The sequence below is a fragment of the Prionailurus bengalensis genome, chromosome C1 (assembly GCF_016509475.1).
Source record: "Prionailurus bengalensis isolate Pbe53 chromosome C1, Fcat_Pben_1.1_paternal_pri, whole genome shotgun sequence".
In the NCBI taxonomy this organism is placed as follows: Eukaryota; Metazoa; Chordata; class Mammalia; order Carnivora; family Felidae; genus Prionailurus; species Prionailurus bengalensis.
In genome coordinates, this window is record NC_057345.1 from 78,143,323 (window position 1) to 78,155,729 (window position 12,407).

Consider the following 12,407-nt stretch of genomic DNA (forward strand, 5'->3'; position numbering starts at 1 on the left):
GCTTTGACTACAAATAAAACAAACAACACTAATTGAGCGTAGTCATAGCAACCCTGAATTTTAAGCTGAAAAGGTAGCACATGTAAGGAGTCTTAAAATATCAAGAAACTGCTTTGACTCTTGACTCTGTTGACTTGAATTTTGTGTGCAGATACTTATTGTAAGAGTTTCTTTTTAAGTTTTTATTTTAATCACCTGGTGCTGATCAACATGTGCACTCCTTAATCTTCATCACCTATTTCACCCATCCCCACACACGTTTCCCTTCTGATTATCATCAGTTTGTTCTCTATAGTTGAGTCTCTTTCCTGGTGTGGGTCTCTCTTTTTCTCCCCTTTGCTCATTTGTTTTGTTTCTTAAATTCCACAGGAGTGCAGTCACATGGTATTTGTCTTTCTCTGACTGACTTATTTCACTTAGCATTATACTCTCTAGCTCCACCAATGTCTTTGCAAATGGCAAGGTTTCATTCTTTTTTATGGCTGAGTAATATTCTATTGTATACAGCATATCTTCTTTCTTTATTCATCTATTGATGGACACTTGGGCTTCTTGGCTATTTTAAATAATGCTGCTATAATCATGTTGAATTAGTGTTTTTGTATTCTTTGGATAAATACCCAGTAATGGAATTGCTGGATTGTAGAGTAGTTCTATTTTTAAATTTTTTTTAAAGTAATCTCTACACCAACGTGGGGCTTGAACTTAAAACTTAGAAATTAAAGAGTCCCATGCTCTACTGACTGAGCCAGCTAGGCACCTCTCTATTTTCAACTTTTTGAGGAACCTCCATACTGTTTTCCACAGTGGCTGCACCAGTTTGCATTCCCATCAACAGTGCAAGAGGGTTCCTTTTTCTCCATATTCTTGCGAACACCTGTTGCTTCTTGTGTTGTTGATTTTAGCCATTCTGACAGGTGTGCTCACTACAGTTCTGATTTGTATTTCCCTGATAAGTAATGATGAGCATCTTTACATGTGTCTGTTGGTCATCTGGTTGTCTTTGTTGGAGAAATGTCTGTTCATATTTTCTGCCCCTTTTTTTAACTGGATTCTTTTTTGTGTATTGAGTTTTGTTAAGCTCTTTATGTATTTTGGATACTAACCCTTTATTGAATATGTCATTTGCAAATATCTTCTCCCATTCCATAGCTTGCCTTTCAGTTTTGTTGTTTCCTTCACTGTGCAGAAGCTTTTTATTTTGATGTAGTCCCAATAGTTCAATTTTGCTTTTGTTTCCCTTGCCTCAGGAGTCATATCTAGACAAAAGTTGCTACAGCCAGTGCCAGAGAAATTACTGCCTATGCTCTCTTCTAGTATTTTTATGGTTTCAGGTCTCACATTTAATTCTTTAATTCTGTAATAGGGTTCTGGGTTTTGTTTTGTTTTGTTTTGTTTTTAGGATTCTGAAATATATTCCTCCTAGAAATCACTCTCTACTCCTACTAAGTTTAATTATTTAAATCTAATCTGTTAGCTCTTAAATAGACCACTTCTTTTGTTTGTTTGTTTGTTTGTTTCTTTTTTTCTTTGAGAGAGAGAAATTGCAGAGTGCATACGCACACAAGCAGGGGAGGGGCAGAGGCAGAAGGAGAGAGAATCTTAAGCAGGCTTCACACCCATAGCAGAGTCCATGTGGAGCTTGATCTCAAGACTATGAGATCGTGATCTGAGCTGAAATCAAGAATTGGACGCTTAACCAACGGAACCACCCAGGAACCCCTTAAATGGGCCATTTCTAAGCTAACTGTCATTATTTTAGTAACATTCAAAATATCTAGTAATGAGAATTCAAAATATGCCAACTGTAATTTCCTAATACAACAGCTAGTTTTTTCTTATAAATCAACACTGTTAAGTATCCCATACAAGAAACTCCATACCTTGACTATTTTCACCTTGCAACACGCATTCTTGACTCACTATTTTATGTTGACACCCTTGCAAAATCAACAAGGTGGCCCAATATTAAAGCTGTCTGTTTAGAAAATAGTTGGGGTTACAGAAAAGCTGAATCATCATATAGCTTTACAGTATCTCAAAATAATAACTATGAAAACTGCTGCAGTCCCACTCTCTCTTTATTTCCCCAATGGTGCTCACGGTGAAAGAGAGGGGCTTCACAGCAAACTCAGGAGACATGAAAGAAAGTTACTCTCTTAAGGAAAGCAGCTGACAAAAATATCATGCCTTTTATGATGTAGGGCAGCATTCTCACACTAGTTTGCCAAGGACTGCTTCCTTGGTCAAATGGACTTAGGAAAAACATATTAATATACTCACAAGGAGGGGGGGGCACCTAGGTGGCTCAGTCTGTTGAGCATCCAACTTCAGCTCAGGTCATGATCTCATGGTTAGTGGGTTTGAGCCCCGTGTGGGGTTCTGTGCTAATAGCTCAGAGCCTGGAGCCTGCTTCAGATTCTGTGTGTGTCTCTCACTCCCTGATCCTCCCCTGCTCATGCTCTGTCTCTCTCACTCTCAAAAATAAACATTAAAAATAAAAAATATATATTCACGTGGATATTAATGCATTAACATTAATGCCAACATACTAACCACTAAATATTACCATATAATATTTAATGTTGGCACAGTTACATTAACATTAACATAGTAACGCCTCTAAAAAGTTCTAGAGTAAAAAAATTCCACTTTTAACTCTTTTTAACCCCACATTTTCCAAACTTTTTGACCCCAGTGTCCTTTTTAAAATATAATACTCTTAGAACTAATATTCTACAGAACATAGTCTGGGAAACTCTGATACAAGATAAAAAACATAATTTATTATTTGATTTAAACAGTTATGCATTTCATCAGTGTATTTCATCAACAAATATTTCCTCTACTGGTGACTGATATCTACCAGAATGAGGTTCCAGAATGTTCTCCCTGGCTCAAATTTCAGAGAAAGAGTTCTAGACCAACAATCAGGCCCTTTCCTTCCCTGTCTGCCTTTCTGCCCTACAAATGGCCTTTATTTAGTCCTTATAAAATGGCAAGAAACTCTCTGACCTGAGATGCTGCCCACCTACCCACCTTGAATCAAACACTAGGCTTGAGGACTATTGTACCTCAGTTCCTTGTAATCTGAGTCAAATACCTGGGCTGCTTCTCCTGAGCTCCAGTGTGAAGATAAAGTACCATCAGGCCTTAAGATACTAAAGGAGTATTCTGAGTCACCCCCCAAATTAAACTAGGTTCATATACAGTATTTTTTCAATTGTGATGGAAAAAACATAGCCTAAAATTTATCATCTTAACCATTTTTAGGTTTGCAGTTCAGTGTTCACACTGTTGCACAACACATCTCCAGAACTTTTGCATCTTGTAAAACTGAAATTCTATACCCATTGAATAACAACTTCCCCTTTCTCCCTTCCCCCACCCCCTGACAACACCATTTTATTTTCTGTGTTTATGAATTTGACTACTTTAGATTCTTCCTATAAATGGAATCATACAGTATTTGTCCTTTTGTGACTGGCTTATTTCACATGGCATAATGTCTTCAAGTCTATTCATGTTATAGTATGTTATGGGATTTTCTTTTTTAAGGCCAAGTAATATCCCATTATATATATTTTATTTAGTAATTTGTCCATTGATGAACATTTGTGTTGCTTCTGACTCTGGACTATTGTGAATAATGCTACAATGAACATGGAGGTACAACTATCTCTTTGAGAGTCTGCTTTCATTTTTGTCTATTTACCCAGAAGTAGGATTGCTGGATTGTCAGGTAATTCTATTTTTCACTTTTTGGGGATCTTCTGTACCGTTTTCCACATGGGTACACCATTTTACATTCCTACCAACAGAGCACAAGGGTTTTCTCCACATCCTCACAACACTTATTTTCTAGTTGTTGTTGTTGTTGTTTTTTTACAGTCTTATGTAGTTATTATGTGTATTTTTATTGGCTTTTATTTTATGAAAAAAATATAACAACTCTTCATTAATCCAAATATTTTTTTTAAATTTTTTTTTTAACGTTTATTTATCTTTGAGACAGAGAGAGACAGAGCATGAACGGGTGAGGGGCAGAGAGAGAGGGAGACACAGAATCAGAAGCAGGCTCCAGGCTCTGAGCCATCAGCCCAGAGCCCGACGCGGGGCTCGAACTCAAGGACCGTGAGATCGTGACCTGAGCTGAAGTCGGACGCTTAACCGACGGAGCCACCCAGGCGCCCCAGTCCAAATATGTTAATTACCTGGAACACAGACAAGTAGTCTCCAAAGAAAAATAAGTAGTTTCTCCAATATGAAAGGAAATCACAGTAAGAACCAAAATTACAAATATACATTAAGGTAAACTATATTTAAAAATCAGAATGAAACAAGTGAATCATTTTTGCAATTGCTTGATCTTTTATATAATTAAAATAGTAAGAATTTGAATTTGTTTTTAGTCAGCTATTTGTTCAGATAATAGCATTGTATACATTTGAACATTACAAACACTATGATACACTGCATTATAATAAGTTTAAAGATATTAAGCTGACTTTTTCAACTGTTTTTGAAATTCTATGGAAATAAACATATCAGAATGAATGGTGTGTGTTTCTCTGATACTTGAGAGATTTCTAAGAAGTTTTCCTATCAATAGTAGGAGGGCCTATTATAATATTAGTGCTTTAAAACTTACAAAGTACTGGGGTGCCTGAGTGGCTCAGTCAGTTAAGTGTCCGACTCTTGATTTTGGCTCAGGTCATGATCTCATGGTTTGTGAATTTGAGCCCCGGGTTGGGCTCTGTGCTGTCAGTGCAGAGCCTGCTTAGATTCTCTCTCTCCCTCTTTCTCTGCCCCTCCCCCTGCTCATGCTCTCTCTCTCTCTCTTTCTCTCTCTCTCTCTCTCAAAATAAACTTTAAAAAAAAAGAAAAAGAAAAACTGAGGTACAAATTATCTGTCCAAAACCATATATATGAGTGGTTAGCTGAAACTCAAAGCCAGGTGTTCTCTCTCCAAATCCCTAACTCTTTTCACTCCTCCATGAGAAAACATAGTTCTATTTGGATTAGTTTAGTTTTGAAAATATTTTTTCACATCATTTTGGGGTCTCTAAATACACAGAACATTTTTTTTTCTTTTTTCAAATAAGGGCTCAATTAATTACATTTTGGACTTAGTCTCTGTGTGGGAAGTTAAAGCAAACATGCAATGCCAATACAGCTCCCGGTTATGAAGAGTCAACATGAAAACAAGTTATTGTCACACATCCAGATGACAGGGGTCAGCAGCCCACACCCACACAAGAGACTTGGCTTATGAAAGAAGAAGTTTGTAGATGAGGACCAGTGCCATGCTTTCCACTCCCTTCCTGCCTGCTATGCCTAGAATCTCATAGATCAGCAGAGATGCCTTCCAAGGCTTCCAAAATTACTGAGGGTTTGTGCAATTCTGGAAACAACAGCAACCCCAGGTTCTGCTAAAAGTCTAACGGATTGGTTAGTTCACTTTTTTTTTTCTATGCCAGCCTAGGCCTCTTTCTCTCATAAGAGAAAGAATTTAAAATTCAGATATCATACAATCAATCAATACTAAGATAAAATAAAATAAAAAATAAAAATAAATAAAATTCAGATATTGAATTGCTGATGGCAAATTGTGATTTACCCATAAGAGGTTTGAAATAGGACTCTCAGGTGAATTATAAATTCTTAAACTTGGCTCATAGTAGGTATAAAAAGCATGCATATATTCATATACATATATTTATAAGTTCATAAGAAATATCTACTGGGAAGTACATATATTACATATTATATAATTGTATATGGATACAGATATATCCACTAGGAGCCAGGAATCTCTCCAAAATATGCTGGAAATTTTGATAATTGAATGAATTCTTACGAAGTTTGGAAACTTAAAGAGAGAACAGTGGTAAAAGCCTATGTTTTGAAATTAGAAAGATACAGGCTTACATGTTGGTTCTCCTACTTGCTGGCTGTGTGAACTTGGGCATACTGCTGACCCTGATTCCTTATCTGTAAAAGGGAAATAGTAACATCTACCTTTTAGAATTTCTGTGAGAATTAAATGTAAAACAATGACAGGCTTTGCACACTGCCTGGCACATAGAATGTGCCAATACATTGTAACTGTTATTAGCACAGAGCCTTCCGATCATTTCTCTTGGCATCAATTCCTATGGAATAATCCTATTAAGGCTGAAGATACAGGTGATTAAGCTGAATCTATAACGACACTCTGACATAACTTAGAATTACATATTTGAATAATCCTTAGGGTCAGTTTACTTAACACTTGTCTCTAGGGTACAGGAAAATGTTAGTTATTTGAGCTTTCTAAATTTAGTATTCCAAACCAACAAAAACTTAATACTTTTCCAAAAGAAATTTTGATAAGATTTTCTATTACTCACAACTGTTGACGAGTTACTTTTGCTTGTACTGAGTTGATCATTCTCACCTCTAGATGGAAAGCAATATTCAAAGCTCTTTTGGTTGAAAGTGATAGAAATGACACTCAAATTAGCTTAAGAAAAAGGGAATGTATTGGCTCCAGCAACTGGAAAGTTGAAGGGTTGGTTTAGCTTCAGATGGTGGTAAATGTTGCCAGACCTCTGGCTCCCTCCGTGTGTTGGCATCATTCTGCAGAGAGCTTCTTCCATGAAGCCTGGGGTTAGGACCATAAGCTGCAGGCTTATGTGGTTCTTTCAGCTTGACAGCACAGAGTAAAAGGAGCTCCTCTCTCTCCTGGCAGCTATAGATCAGAGAGAAACAAATCTTAGAGAAGATTCTTATTAGTTCAGAGTAGGTGGGGCACTGCGGTCGTCTGACTGGGACCACATGGCCTGGGGAGAGGAGATTCCCAAAAGAAAATCAAGATCTGATTCCTGACAAAGGAGGATGGTAAAGCAAGAGATACCCACAGCAGATAGTCTGAATTGGATTGTCTGAAAACAAGGACCTGAGCAAGGCCATCATGGCATCTATTAAAATATACACTATTTCATGGAACCACATAAAAATGTTTCAAAGGGCATTGGGATGGGACATGCTTGACTCATGACTTAGCTTCATGCTAAGCTCCACATGTGGTAAACATCTGCAAAAAAAAAAAAAAAAAAAAAAAAAGAACTTGTTATCCTCATGTGTTCTGTATCCTAAGCAGTATAGTATGTGTGTGATTACATGGAAAAAAAGGAAATTATTTTTCCATATTGCAAAAGCAAATAATACTATTAATAAATAATAATCACATACAATTAATGAAAAAGAAACAAAGGAAATATTCCTCCATATAAAAAAAGGACATTGGGATATTAATAAATAATAGTCTAAAATTTTGCGAACTTCAAAATAAGAACAAAAGAGTTACCATTCTATAACCGATTTACATAATACCAAAAATAAAACAAAAAGAAGACATTAGCATTACTTGCATTAGCAGATGACCGTTGAGTCCATTTTTCTAAGTGAAACAGTACAATTCTTTTTGCAAGGGAAAATAAGTTACTGTGAATACAAAGTGCAAAAAGGAAAACTCTATTTTCTTTGTTTAGCCCCATTGATGAAAATAACTTTTAAACTCCTGATTTCATTCCCCAGCATTTTAGTAAGCAAGTTCATAAAATACTGATGCCTTTCAAATTAGAAGATTCTTGCTGAGACCTCACTCTGCTCTACAAACATGATCTCATCTTTCAGCTTGGTTACATTCCAAATCCAGGAGTGAGGGCAAGTTTATGATCAGGGAGGAAAAAAAGGAAAATATTTACATAAGCCCCATAATACAAATTTTCTAAAAATCAAAAAGAAATCCATGCTATATATATATAAACTCTCTGATACAATCCAAATAGGGAATAGTCACAGAATATGGGGAAGAGGTTTGAAAAAACAGCCACCCTTTGCAATGGAAACATGAAAAAGAATGAGATGAGCCATCTGAAGACACCCTCCCAAGAGTGACACACCCAAAATTTGATGCCTTATTATCAATCTAGTGCACAGTGTCTCCCTAAATCACCAACATATTACATTAAAAATCCCATATGGAAGGTATCACATCCAAACATCAACTTACTAATTAATATGTAATAAACTGGCATCCCAGAAATGAAATATCGCAGTGAGGAAGCTTTTGCAACTCGTAAGCTGAACATCAAGACTTTTCTTTTTTTTTTTTTTTTTTTTGGTTTATCTCCAGAGCCCTTTTGAAGGTCAACGGACACTGTACACCCTATCATACATGGTAAGTTACTAGTATCACTTTATGAAAATCTAATTTTTCCTCAACTATTCTCTAAATATTTACTAAGTTAGGAAATATTACTAAGTTAGGAATAATTACTAAGTTAGGAAATGCCTGGGTGGCTTAGTCGGTTAAACATCTGACTTTTGCTCAGGTCATGATCTCATGGCTCGTGAGTTTGAGCCCCGCGTTGGACTCTGTGCTGAGAGATCAGAGACTGGAGCCTGCTTCGGATTCTATGTGTCTTTCTCTCTCTGCTGCTCCCCTGCTTGTGCTCTCTCTCAAAAATAAATAAAAACTTAAAAAAAAACTATTTCCTAACTTCTATCCTGACAGTTTTGGTACCTTATCTGTACCATTTCAATTTACCTAAATAGGGTATAGTGTAACACCACCAGCCTTTAGTCATGATGTCTATACAACCAAATGTGAAAGGTAGACTGGACAGCTTATTCACTCAATACAATTAAGACAGATATTTATTCTACTCTGTATAATTCCATGTTAGATCTGTGTTTGAATTATGGAGTTTCTTTCCTTAACATTCTAATTTCATTGTAAACTCTTCCATTTTTGATTCAGATTTTTCAATCCATTTAGATTTGGATTAAGATTCACTCTGTTGTAGCTCTCTCTTTTCACTTACATATGTCCCTTAAAGTATGCCTTCGGGTCCCCCACTTTGTCCAGCATACAGCCACTTATGCCTAGGTGTTCAGATAGCATTCCTTAAGTGAATGACTAAAAGCCCCAAAAAGTTCCCAAAAAAGGGAAGATACTGTTCCCAACATGCATTTTTAGCCAGCATTTATGCTGCCAACCCCTATTTTGCTGAATGAGTATGAGGAAAGCATTCTGTTCTTTCACTGGCGCCTTCAGGAAATGCTCATGGCTCAAGCAGAGAACTACTGCTTTCTGTTACCTCCCAGGTAAACCCACTGCAGACCCTCACCCCATCTGCCCCAACTTACAACAGCAAATCAGCAAGTCTCCAGCTGAAATTTCCTTTCTTTTTTGTTTTTTTCTTTCTTTAAGGGATATTATTTTTTTAAGAGAGAGAGAGAGCACAAGCAGGAGAGGGGCAGAGGGAGAGAGAGAATCCCAAGCAGGCTCCATGCTCAGTGCAGAGCCCACTTGGGGCTCGATGCTATGACCTTGGGATGGATCACGACCTGAGCCCAAAGCAAGAGTCAGACGCTCAACCAACAGAGCTACCGGTACCCCAAAGTTTCCCTCCTTTAGGTCCCCTTGAGTTAGATCAATGAATCCAAGGGGAAAGAGAGGGACAGCCCACTTCGGTGTGCATCCTACTAGGGACCTGGCTACTAGGGAAGAGGTTCTCTGATCATGTGGGATGTTGTCCTAGATTAAGCAGTGTTCCCTCATTTGCCGCTCCCCCTCACCACTTCCTTTTGGTGACATTCATTGAAAAAATAGGTTAGAAGTCTGGGCTCTAGCCCAACAACAATGTCAAGTTTGAGTCCTGGCTCTGCTAATTCTGTGACCACAGGCCACTGAATCTCTCTGAAGCTCAGTTTCCTCAGCCATAATTGGGGGTTAGTGATTATTGCCGTGAAGATGAAATGACACACTCCATATAAAGTACCCAGCACAATAAGTGCTATTACATGTCAATTATCATTAGAACTTGTTGTCAGACATGAATTTAAATGTTGATTATTATCCCTACTTTGGATTCAAAAGGCAATCTAAATGTAAAGAGATGTATGGTTTTCACTCAGCTGTAGCCTGGCACAGAGGAAAGCTGAGGAACTATGTCCAAACTTCAGTCTTGTTACTTATTGTTTATTTATCTGTTCAGAAAAGTCTTCTCTTTTGTGAATTATGTCTGATAAGACCTGCCTCTCCATATATGTCAAGTACTGGCTCATAGCAAATACTTTATAAATGTCAGTTCTCACTCTCCAATCCAGAACAGATCGCTCTGGCAAGGTTCTAAATTGAAGATAAAGTGACTAATTAGATCAAGGGATAGCAAATAAAACAGCAAAATCTGTTACCAGCTCTGCCACTAGCTAGCTGAGTAATCTTAAACTCTTTGGCTCTCCTACAGAGAAAAGCAGAATTTTCTATGGAGATGTATATAGATTTAATCATAGAGAAAGCAATCACTTGTATACAGTAAACTATGAGCTAACGTGATGAACTTTCCTACTTTTTTAAATCAAGAAAAATAATATATCATGATATATTTATTCTATAGGTGTTCTTGGACTCAATCTATAATGATCTCAAGAGCATTTTGATAGCATGTTATTTATCCTTAGATTAAGATGTGGTTAAATGTTAAGCATTTCACTTCCACCTACCAACATAAAAGCTACCCAAAACCATCTCTTTAGCTCACTTCTGTGTCCTCAACATGTTGAACTGTGCCTGGTATGTGGGAAGCCCTATAATACTTGCTCAGGTAGTGAACAAAAGGATGATGGAAAATGGTTCTTTATGACATGCAGTCAGGGCTCCTATCTCAGATCACCTGATGTTTACAAGTTGTTGGGCAACTTCCCATTACTAAGCATTCTTTTCAACCCTTAAATGATAGACATGTTAGGCAAGAGGGTTCACGTCTCTGTAAAATCTGGTAACACAAGCAGGATCCAGTCAAGTACTAGGGTTTTTTTGTTTGTTTTGTATAGATTATAGTGCAATTTTAACAATAACAAGAAAAAAAAATGAGGATCTGAGGCTTTAACTCTACAAGGTCAAAATCACTAATTAAAAAATAAACTTTTTTTTTTCAACTTTTGTTTTGTTTTGTTTTTTGTTTTTTGTTTTTTTGTTTTTTTTGGGGGACAGAGAGAGACAGAGCATGAACGGGGGAGGGGCAGAGAGAGAGGGAGACACAGCATCGGAAACAGGCTCCAGGCTCTGACCATCAGCCCAGAGCCTGACGCGGGGCTCGAACTCACGGACCGCGAGATCGTGACCTGGCTGAAGTCAGACGCTTAACTGACTGCGCCACCCAGGCGCCCCTTTTTAAAAATTTTTTTTTTCAACGTTTTTTTTTTTTTTTTATTTATTTTTGGGACAGAGAGAGACAGAGCATAAAAAAAATAAACTTTTTTATTAAAAAAAAAGAGATTACCTTATTTCAATAAAATGTTTTGACCTCTATTTTTGCTAAAGCACCTTCTTGTTTGGGCATTGCAGTAAAACTGTATGTCAACTTTGAGACTGTTAACCCCAAAATTCTATTTTGTTTGAGATAAACTCTTCTCACAGATTCATCTCAAAGAGAAGACATCTTGTTTTTCTGTTCAGGCATCTACTGATAAGCAGCCAGCTGTTTATGCTCCAAACACTTCGAACACACCCCAAACAATGAGATCTGTGAAACTGGAATGAAGCTTTGAAAAATATGAATAACAACGACAATTATGATGAAAGATTAGCTGCAGTATTCAATATTTTCTCATGCACACTTTTATGTTTAAAACTAATAGTACTAGTTTGAGAGTACTAATATGTTTCGTACTCTACTAAAAACACTTGTTGCTTTAAGTTTCAACTGCCCACCCAAAATATCAATTGAAACCAAAAAGTAAGCACTTTCATTTATTTATATTTCTACATCTACAAATACCCAGAAAACACAGCATCCATACAGCATTATTTTTTACAGGAAAGAAATATGCTCACAGTGGAATGTCTCTGATGTTTATATTAAATGAATGTAGATACTAATCTCTCAAAGAATCTGAAGACTTCCTTTCCGTCCTAGACAAAGTAGAGTCCTCTGATTTAATATTTAGTTTGTTCATTAATCATCTTAGCTCTGCATTTAAAAAAAGCCCAATATGTTTTACAAAGCAAAACTGCTGACTCCTTGTTTACTTAAAATATGGTAGAAGCAAGCATGAACAAATCATAGAAAATACATTTTCGTGATCAAAATACAAAAGATTAAAAACATACTCTGTCTACATTAATAAAACTTTCAAAGGGATCGCAACCAATTCTGTCAGCCTCAGAAGTTCCTATTTTGGCAGTTAAAAGAGAAGAACATGAAATATTTTGTGAATTATTTTTCTTTGTGGATAATTAAACACAAACCATGAGAAAACAAATGTACAGATGTACACCATATTTTCATCACTCTGAAGACTAGAGTCATTTATTTGGAGATTTAATATTCAAAAGAACTATGTTTGAGACA

The 12,407-nt window shown here is 36.7% G+C and overlaps 1 long non-coding RNA gene across 1 annotated transcript in view; it reads right to left on the minus strand.

Moving 5' to 3' along the window:
* Window positions 1–6,501: 6,501 nt before the first annotated feature.
* The window catches only part of LOC122480768, a 35,306-nt gene continuing 29,400 nt past the window's right edge, over window positions 6,502–12,407 (minus strand). The window contains exon 2 of the long non-coding RNA XR_006296657.1: window positions 6,502–6,733. This is a non-coding gene — a long non-coding RNA (uncharacterized LOC122480768). The remainder of the gene's footprint in view (window positions 6,734–12,407) is intronic.